The following is a 10,740-nucleotide window of genomic DNA, read 5'->3' as shown; positions in this document are numbered from 1 at the left end:
TTAAACTACCACATCACTTACTCACTTTTCTGCAGTAATAGTTTTCCTCATAACTGCCTCTAGTACAGATTCAAATTCTTCCACAACATTTTTGGTTTCTCTTAAATTTTATTTTGCTAGCTTCTTTTTAAAATTCTGCCTGCATCCTAGTCTATTCTCTTCTTATGTCTCTGTTCCTACAGGAAGGCTGTATTTTCTTGGTTCCTTGGGAAAACCAAGCAGATGTTTTCTAAAATTTTCTTCTACATCTTACAAAAAAATTTGTTTAGAGGATGTTTTTCTACTGAGTCTTTAGATTAAAAATTTTCCAAATAAAGACAAGGTGCTGTGAGTTACCTAGCTTCACACAACTTCTTCACTAGAAAAATGATGTCAGTAATGGTACTCACCTCATACAATTAGCATGGGAAGTAAATGAATTAATACATGTAAAGTACTTGCAGTAGTCTGGGTCCAGTCAGGATACAGAAACCAGAGAGTAGGCTAAACTGGGAACGGTTGATGTATAAATGTATCAACAAAAGGGTAATAATATAGAATATAAGGAAACTCTACATGGTACCCTATGGTTGAGGGAGGCAGGGAAAAAAAAACTTGGAAGGGGCTCAGACCTTGTTGGAGAAGATGTGATTCAGCCCATTGGATAACAGTGAATTTTGTTGGTTTGGCCAGGCTGGAGCTGACCTGGGGCTGCTGGGCAAACAATAGGCCACCCTCTGGATGGCAGGCTTGCAACCAGCGCCAGGGGTGTGGTCCTGCAGTGAGAGCCGGGTCATCTTCAGGGATAGGAACCCTTCAGAGTACACGGGCTGTGTGGGTCTGTGTCCCGAGGGCTGCAGAAAGGCTATTGTCAGGCCAAGTCTTCAAGGTCACAGAGAGACCAGTTTGAGGTCTGTACCCGGGGCAGGCTCTGCCAAAATGGCCTCACTCCTATACTGCTAACTCCAGGTCATGCTGGAAAGGGCAGGAGAGCCTCTTCCTTTGACAATGTTCCTCTACTACCATCTACTGGAAAAAACATAACATTGCATTCACCTTAAAGCACTTGGGAGTTTCATTATCACAGAGCTATAAACTGAAATGTGTATTCAGAGCTGAGCAATCCTATATCGATAACTGACACAGAACTTAAAATCATGCCTGGCACATGGTAAATATCACATTGCTAGAGATAACATTTTGCTATTATTATTGCATTCTTTTCTTTGTTTAATAATCTTTGAACAAAGAGACATCTATCCAGCTTGGTGTGGGCCAAGAGGCCAGGTATACTGAGTGCCTTTAGTTCTTCTCGGTACTAATTTGAGAGCTAGTAGCTTCTCTCTCTCATATCTAGAATGAGCCTCAAGGTTGATGTAAACAACCCTTAGTCACTCTTATAGGCATTGATCTGATGAGCTGTCCCTTGCCCTTCTAGCTGATTTTCCTGATTATCAGAGGCTAATGTAGTTTGTAATTTTTCTTTGTACAAATGTAAGTCAAAGATACAACTCCTTCACCTGCCCTGCTCCCAGGGCCTGTTTTTTGGCCCTGTCCACAGTGCTTCCAAGATAGAATGCCTTATAACATGTAATGCACCCTTTCCTCTGCTGGATGCTGTTGGTTCTGTGGCATTACAGGAGTTGCAGTCTCTGACTGGGTATGTGGGAACAGGGAAGGAGGTCATCAGTCTGCCTGAAGCATTAAATTATTCTGGTGCAGTAAAGACAAAACCGTACGATTTTCTAGTTAGGCCATTCTAAAGACCAAACCTTTACCTACCTTCCTTGTGGCATTATATTTGCTCTTCTGTTTTAGAAGGTGGGTAGCAGAGTTCAGGAACATATATCTCAGCCAACTGCCATACATTCCACTATTGATAGACCATCCCAATGGACTCTGGTTTCCAGAGTTGCAGCCACTGTTTGCCATTTTATGTATCATTTCAAATATTTTTTTGAGAAGGTGAGAAAAAGGATATTAGGAAACATTAGCATGCCTTTTTTTCTTTTCTTTTAGAGATGAGGTCTCACTCACTACATTGCTCAGGCTGGCCTTGAACTCCTGGGCTCAAGTGATTCTCCTGCTGCAGCCTCCCATGCCATTTTGTCAGAGGAGTTTGAACCAGAGCAACTCCAACTTAAATAGGGGGTGGGTAAAATAAGGCTAAGACTTACTGGGCTGCATTCCCAGACGGTTAGGCATTCTAGGTCACAGAATGAGACAGGAGGTCAGCACAAGATACAGGTCATAAAGACCTTGCTGATAAAACAGTTGCAGTAAAGAAGCTGGCCAAAACCCACCAAAAACAAGATGGTGGCAAGAGTGACCTCTGATCATCCTCCCTGCTACACTCCCACCAGCTCCATGACTGTTTACAAATGTCATGGAAATGTCAGGAAGTTACTCTATATGGTCTAAAAAAGGGGAGGTTTGAATAATCCATCCTTTGTTTAGCATATAATCAATAAACCACCACAAAAATGGGCAACCAGCAGTCTTTGGGGCTGCTCTGTCTATGGAGTAGCCATTCTTTAATTCCCCTATTTTCTTAATAAACTTGCTTTTGCTTTGCACTGTGAACTTGCCCTGAATTCTTTCTTGCACGAAACCCAAGAACCCTCTCTTGGAGTCTGGATCGGGACCCCTTTCCAATAACATCTTCTGTTAAATCATGAATTTTTCAAAGTATAAATAGTAATAATAGCTACCATTTATTAAGTGTTTGCCATGTAGCAGCTGCCACCTTTTCTCATTTACCTTTAATGTGATACCATGCTGGAACTCAAATTCAGATTACTGTAACTACAAAGTCCATGTTCTATGTTAGGCTGTACGGCTATACTATTTTACATTTTCTTTTCTTTTTTTTGGAGACAGAGTCTTGCTCAGTCGCCCAGGCTGGAGTGCAGCCACTCCATCCTGGCTTACTGCAATTCTCCTGCCTCAGCCTCCCGCACAGCTGGGATTACAGGTGCACACCACCGCGCCCAGATAATTTTTGTATTTTTAGTAGAGACAGGGTTTCACCATGTTGGCCAAGCTGGTCTCAAACTCCTGGCCCCAAGCGATCCACCCACCTCAGCCTCCCAAAGTGCTGGGATTACACAGGTGTGAGCCACCACCTATAATCTATTACAGGCCCAATCTCTATTTTACATTTTCATTCCATACATTTTTACTTTATTTTTTCCTAGGAAAAGTGCATAGGCTTTGTGATAGGCAGAATAATCACCACCCCAAAAGATAAACATAATCCCTGAAACCTGTGACTGTTACTTTACATGACAAAAAAAAACAAAACAAAAAACTGGGGGGTGGCAGCTTTGTCGGTGTGATTGAGTTAAGGTTCTTGAATTGGGATTATCCTGGATTGTCTGGATGACATTGTAATCACACTTCCTTATAAGAGGGAGGCCGGAAGAGACCTGGCATATAGGGGAGGATAAGGTAACGTGACTACAGACAGACGTAGGGACTGGAGTGAAACAGCCACAAGCCAAAGAATGCCAGCAGCCACCAAAAGCTGGAAGAGGCAAGGAATAGATTCTCCCATGGAGCCTCTGCAGACAGCGCAGTCCTGCAGGTGCCTGATTTCAGCTTAGTGGAACTAGTTTTAGACTTCTGGTCTACAGAACTGCAAGCATAACATTTTCTTGTTTTAAGAACAAATCTGTGGCCAGGTGCCATGACTCACACCTGTAATCCCAGCACTTTGGGAGGCTGAGGCAGGCGGATCACCAGAAGTCAGGAATTCGAAACCAGTCTGGCCAACAGGGTGAAACTCTGTCTCTAATAAAAATGCAAAAATTAGCTGGGTATGGTGGTGGGCACCTGCAATCCCAGTTACTTGAGAGTGTGAGGCAGGAGAATCGCTTGAACCTGGGAGGCGGAGGTTGCAGTGAGCCAAGATCACACCATTGCATTCCAGCCCAGGCAAGAAGAGTGAAACTCCATCTCAAAACAAAACAAAACAAAACAAAACAACACATTTATTACAACAGCCACAGAGAATGCTAGCTGGTTTCTAGAGTGTCAACTCCAAACTGTTGGTGATTTCCACAGTATACATACTAGCTCAGTGGTAGAGGAGGTGGTGGAGTATCTGCTGTGGGCATGGTTCATTAGCTCCACAGTATTCCATCCATTAATACTTGTCAGTTAGAAGGGATATTATAACTTATTGACTGTATCTCATCCAATGTATCAACTTCCCCTTCAACATTATATTCACATGATTGTCAGGTCTCTGCTTAAACAACTTAGACAAGTCCCCCCACTCTGCTTCAAACAAGTCCTCCCACTGGCAGAGATTTCACTACTTTTCAAGGTGTGGGATCTATACTTAGAGAGCTTGACTAATCAGACATTTTTCCCCTGATATTTAACGTCAATCTGTCCTCTTATAGTTTTCATGCATGGGCTCTGGTTATATACCCTGGAGCATCAAAGAATATGTCTATTCCCACTTCCTCAGGATAGTTGATGAAGTTTACCTTCACCCAAATCATAATATGAACTCAAGAAATTCACAATCAACTAAAACCCTTAAGATTTTGTTCATGATTACTATTGTTAAACCACATCTACCCCCATATGTTTTGGCAAAATTAGCTTTTTGGACCCAACTATATTCTACCCCTATGAAACTAGACCATGTTAGACTTGGTACATTGTTCCAGTTTGTAAAGATTCTCTTTGATCCTGGCTCAGTCATTTATGTACCCATCCTAGTTTCATGTATGCACCTAAACCAGCATGCCATGATGTCAATATCAAACTCTTTAATAAAAACTTTGAATGGAATTAGGCCAAGGAGAGCCTAGCAATATAGCATTAGAAACCTTTTCCCATGAATTACAAAATTCCTAAGCACAGTATCACTTTTGTATCCATAAGGATATCATGAGAATCTTTACCAAATGTCTTGCTAAAAATCCAAATAATACCATATCAATGTCATACTCTTTATCCATTTATGCAGTTCATACTTGAAAGTGCTATTTGAATTTGCTCATATATAAAGTTGTTTTATAAAATTTAAGTCCCTTTATACTTATTCAAGGAATCCAGTGGCCTAATGAGCTTGTCAGAAAAAGAAAATGAGTGAATAAATTCTTAGAAGTTCACTTTTTATTATAGAATTAAAATATCTGTTAGTTTTCTTGAAGTAGAAAAAAGGGTAATATTTTTCAGTGATATTTATGACTGTAAAAGGGCTACACGAGGCTCATAGAAAAAAGCCCCATTAACACTGAAGCATTAGGTAGAAAATAAGCTAATATCCCGAGTATAATGAAGGTGAGTGTTTGAGAGGTTCAACAATTCCAGTCTTCGCTGCAACACTGTCCCCAGTCAGCCAAACCACAATGAGATACTACCTCACGCCTGTCAGAATGGTGATTATTAAAAAGTCAAGAAACAACAGATGCTGGTGAGGCTGTGGAGAAATAGGAACACGTTAACACTATGGGTAAGAATGTGAATTAGTTCAACCATTGTGGAAGACAGTGTGGTGATTCCTCAAGGATCTAGAGCCAGAAATAATATTTGACCCAGCAATCACATTACTGGGTAATTATATACCCAAAGGAATATAAATCATTCTACTATAAAGACGCATGCACACATATGTTTACTGCAGCACTATTTACAATAGCGAAGACATGGAACCAACCCAAATGCCCATCAATGATAGACTGGATAAAGATAATGTAGTATGTATACACCATGGAATACTATGCAGCCATAAAAAGGAACAAGATCATGTCCTTTGCAGGGACATGGATGAAGCTGGAAGACATCATCATCAGCAAACTAACACAGGAACAGAAAGCCAAACATTTTATGTTCTCACTCATAAGTGGGAGTTGAACAATGAGAACACATGGACATGGGAATGGGAACAACACACACCAGGGCCAGTCAAGGATTGGGGAGTAAGGAGAGGGAGAACATTAGGACAAATAGTTAATGCATGTGAGACTTAAAACCCAGATGATGGGTTGATGGGTGCAGCAAACCACCACGGCACATGTATGCCTATGAAACAAACCTACACGTTCTGCACTTGTATCCCAGAACTTAAAGTAAAATTTTAGAAAACAGTTTAGTACACTTTTGCCAATACAATTTTAAAGACAATATTTTCATTTTTTGTGTGTGTGTCAAAACTGTGAATTTGTGGATTTAGCTCATTTAATTTATGGAAAATGTCTGCTGTATAATTAGCATTGTCAAATCAATTAGCCAAATCAGGCTGGCTTTTTATCATAAAATCTGACTTCATTTTTCCATTGAAATGATTTCATTAATAAACATTTCAAAAATGATTACAGAAAGCACTGGGAAAGAACTTATAAATGCATTTAAAAAATAGATTACTAAAACCAATCAAGTTAAGATATACTTTATTCACTTTTATAGTAAGTTATAAAAAAAGAATAAGCTTATATAACATTTCTCATTACTTAAATTATAATAATGCAATGCAATATAAAATATAAATTATAAAGGCAGGGGTGTGATTAAAAATACGGTATTTCTTTGGTAAATATGGGTGTCAGGTGATCACTGGCCCTTGTTATAAAGTGAGAATCATAGTGACCACCTCAGAAACACTCCATGAATGTCATATGCATCATGATGAAAATATGCATATGCACTTACTGAAAAAGAAAAGTATATGAAGGCAAAAAACCCCTATTTGATACAGCACAGGAAATAAATTTTGTTAACAGTAGATGGAAAATATAACACAATGTATGAAATGAAATAAGATGAAGGTTGAATGTAAGGGGGATATATAGTTGATAATATAATTAGATAAATATATTTTAACTAACTTCATATTCATGTAACACATGAATTTTAAAGAAATCACATAACATTTTAGTCCTTCAGGTCTTATCCAGTGTGTTTTCAAGAACCTGGTGGTCTGGTTACATTTAAAATACTTAGTGTCACTAACCAGTACTGCTCTACTGTTTGAAGGTGCTTTGATTTCTAGCTAATGAAATCTGGTAGAAATGAGTATTATGAACAGCTGAAAAACATCGCTTGCATTTTAAGGCATGAAAGAAGCTTTATTTAGTGATTAATATTTCTTACTGATCTTCTCTGTTTTGCATTCATTAAACACTCCATTAAGAGCAAATAATTTTTTGACACTAGTCAGGGTACAGAAGAGACAAGCCCATTAAAAGAAAGTACTCGTTAACTCCACTGCCCACACTGTACAATATATCTGATTCCATGACATTTCAATAGCTGCTTTTTCTAGCACCACTCTTCACTCTTCACAGAAATAAAGACAAAGATGGAGCCCTACAATGTGCTATAGATGCTTTAATTAATTATTATAAGAGGTGCCTTATATCCTGGTTATAATTATTTTTGCATTGGCTCTTTGGCATTCTTGCAGGTTTTTATACCCGGGCAAAGCACAATGGTAGGATTCCAGAGGGGTGAGAGCTTGTCTTTCTCTTGTAAAGTGAGTGAAGGAAGATTTTGAAATGGGGGTGAGGAAAGGCAAATCTTCATGATGTTAGGAAAGAATATATATGAAGACCTGGATCTGTAATTGGATTCTGATTCCTTTAAAACCATCAGTACCCTCAAATCCATGAAAGTCTGGGCTCTCTCCAGAGGTACTGAGTACTGCACCCTGGTTGGAAGACCACTGCTTTGCCTACAGTGGAAATAGTAGAAATGGAACAAAGTGGCAGACTAAACCTATAGTTTGTGGATGGAATCCACAGGACCTGGCAACAGATTGAATTGGGGTAGGTAAGAGAGCGGGAAATGTCAAGGATGATGCCAGCGAATTTTGGTTTAAGCAAGTAGAATTTGGTTTAAGCAAGTAGAACTGCTATTTGCTGAGATGAAGAGCACTGGATGTGAAGGTGGCTTCGGCGGCCCTTCATAGTCTGTCTTTTTTGTTGATCTTATTTTGTTTTAGACAGTCTATTGACTGATATTTTATTAAGTTACGACTCTCAACTTTTTGGCCAGTTTTATTCAAATGCAAATGATTATTGGCATAAAAAACATTATGTCCTTTTAAAAGTGACATATTTCCTTACCCACCCCAACACCTAAATCCTCTTACCAAACAGCTTCTCAAAGATTCAAATTCAGACATAGATTTTATTGTAATATGCGGAATGGTTACACTTTCAAACTTATTAAATATTATAATAAAAATGGGAAGCTGATTTTTAAAATATTAATCACAGCCTTAGATATAATAGACCCCAACAAATCTCTACACTGTTTTTTTTTCTGTGGATCCCACCAAGAAATATGAAGTCACCCAGGTGTTTTTTGTGCCTAGCTCAGTGCCTGGCACATAGTAAGCGCTCAATAAATATTGTAGCTGTTGAGTGAGTGAAATATAGAACATTAACTTATTAAATTTTTATAAGACGTTTAAAAAGAAATGGGGTATTTTTATATGTAATTATTTTTATCTTAGAATACCTCTTAGACCTGTTTTATCGCATATATACGATCCTTCACTAGTAAGTGAGGCTTTTTAATGAAAGTTCACGCCCACGAGTTGTGAAAATCTTAAGTGTGAGTCACCTCTTTCAGAGGTCTCAGAGCCACCTGTTCTGTAAAGGCACACGTTTCTCCCGCCTTTAGGCCATACTCAGGTAGGTGTGCAGGTCAGACTACAGTCTTTAACTTGGGCACCATATCTGATCTGCTTTCAGCGCACACTTCTGGGCCACTCTCTGCACTCTCAACAACCCCCTTGCCCCCAGCACCGTCGGTTTCACGTCGGGAGCCGCCGCGTAACCGCGGTGGAATCTCTCAAGAGCCGGGGCGCCCCCTCACCTGCCCGGCACCCAGGATCCCTTGCGCCGCGTTCGGGACCCCACCCCCATTCTGGCCTCTTAGCCGGGGCTCAGGCCGGGCGCTCGGTCAGGCGGTTACGACCAGGAGGCGTCGGAACCTGGCGTCGTAGGGCTGTGCTGCGCGGTCAGTCCCATTCACCCTCGCCTGGCGCTCTCCGGCGTGGGCGGGCCGGACCTCCGCCGCTTCCAGGAAGGGCCAAAACGGCCGTGGTACCCCAGCGAGGCGGGTAAGGTCGTCCGCGTCTTCCTGCCGGCGGTCGGCGGAGGCTCGGCGGGCGGGCAGCGCGTGGGGCCCTCGGTGTCGTACTGCGAGGGCTGCGTGGGCGCGGAGGGCCTGGGCGCTCCCCAGCTGCTGTGGGAGCGCCTCCGAGTCCCCGCGCGGAACCCTCACCAGGCAGATGCTGGCCCATCCACCCAGCGCCCGGCGCCGGCCACGCAGGGGGTCCCGACCGCAGGAGCTCTCAACGCGAGGGTCTCCTTAGTTGCTCTCCCTCAGGCGGGCCGCGTTCTCTTCTATTCCTGTATTTCTGAGGTTTTTTTTTTCTTTTCCATTTATAAACGAATAATGAGCTCTTTGAAAAACCTTGCCATCACTTACTGTATAATGTGTATATATACACACTCAACACAAATATATACGGATGATTATAAGTGATTTTTTTATGTAGAGATATAACTTTTCTAAGAAGTTGATGAATTACATTAAGGACACTAATGGATATTTTACTTGCATTTGTGGGATAGACTAAGCTAGGAAATATGTGTACATATACAGTCATGTGCCTCATAACAGCGGTAGTCCCGTAAGATTATAATGGAGTTGAAAAATTCCTCTTGCCTAGTGATGTCATAGTCAAGGCATTATGTGTTTGTGGTGATGCTGTTGTAAACTGTGCTGCCAGTCGTAAAAGTTATGTAGCACATACAATTACGTACAGTGTATAGTACTTGATAATAATAGATGAGTATGTTACTTATGTATTTACTATACCATACTTTTTTGTTTTTTTGAGATGGAGTCTCGCTCTGTCACCCAGGCTGGAGTGCAGTGTGGCAGCATCTGGGCTCACTGCAAGCTCCGCCTCTCAGTTTCACGCCATTCTCCTGCCTCAGCCTCCAGAGTGGCTGGGACTACAGGCGTCCGCCACGACGCCCGGTTAATTTTTTGTAGTTTTAGTAGAGACGGGGTTTCACCGTGTTGGCCGGGATGATCTCGGTCTCCTGACCTCGTGACCTGCCTGCCTTGGCCTCCCAAAGTGCTGGATTGCATATTCCAGAAGAAGGCATTGTTATCATAGGAGATGACAGTTCCAGGTGTTATTACCCCAGAGACCTAGTGGGACAAGATGCCGAGTTGAAAGACAGTGATATTGGTGATACTGATCCTGTCTAGGCCTAGGCTAATGTGTGTGTTTGTATCTTAGTTTATAATTAAAAAGTTTAAAAAGTAAAATAAAATTTTAAAATAGAACAATGCCTATACTAGTAGAATAAGGATATAAAGAAAAGAAATATTTCTGTACAGCTGTACAATAATACTTAGCTGTACAATAAGCTAAGTATTACTACAAGAGTAAGAAATAAAGTTTATAAAGTAAAAATGTTACAAGAAGTTATGATTTATTATTTAAAAATATTTTTGCATTTAAATGTTTTTATTTGTACCAAATTATGAGGTACATGAGAAATTTTGGTACATGTATCTAATGTGTAGTGACCAAATTACCGTACTTAGGTTGTCCATGACCTGAGTACAATATATTTGTATTAAGTATAGTCATTTTACTCCACTATCAAACACTGAATTTATTCCTTATATCTTACTGAGTCTTCGTATCCTTAAGCCCACTTCCGTTCATCCTCCCCCTTCTTGCCATTCACTCTTCTTAGTCTCTGTTAT

The 10,740-nt window shown here is 40.7% G+C and overlaps 1 protein-coding gene across 4 annotated transcripts in view; it reads left to right on the top strand.

The window, feature by feature from the left end:
* Positions 1-8,832: 8,832 nt before the first annotated feature.
* DNAH14 (dynein axonemal heavy chain 14) overlaps positions 8,833-10,740 on the top strand; it is a 528,962-nt gene continuing 527,054 nt past the window's right edge. For 2 of the 4 annotated variants that reach the window (XM_073011491.1, XM_073011490.1), the window contains exon 1: positions 8,844-9,067. The gene's annotated coding sequence lies outside the window, so the exon portion shown is untranslated. Of the gene's footprint in view, positions 9,068-10,740 lie in introns of all 4 variants that reach the window. The other 2 variants (XM_073011492.1, XM_073011489.1) reach the window with 2 other exon arrangements.

This window comes from Chlorocebus sabaeus, chromosome 25 (assembly GCF_047675955.1).
Source record: "Chlorocebus sabaeus isolate Y175 chromosome 25, mChlSab1.0.hap1, whole genome shotgun sequence".
NCBI lineage: Eukaryota > Metazoa > Chordata > Mammalia > Primates > Cercopithecidae > Chlorocebus > Chlorocebus sabaeus.
Note: the sequence above shows the minus strand (reverse complement) of the source record. Positions and strands in the feature narration are given on the sequence as shown.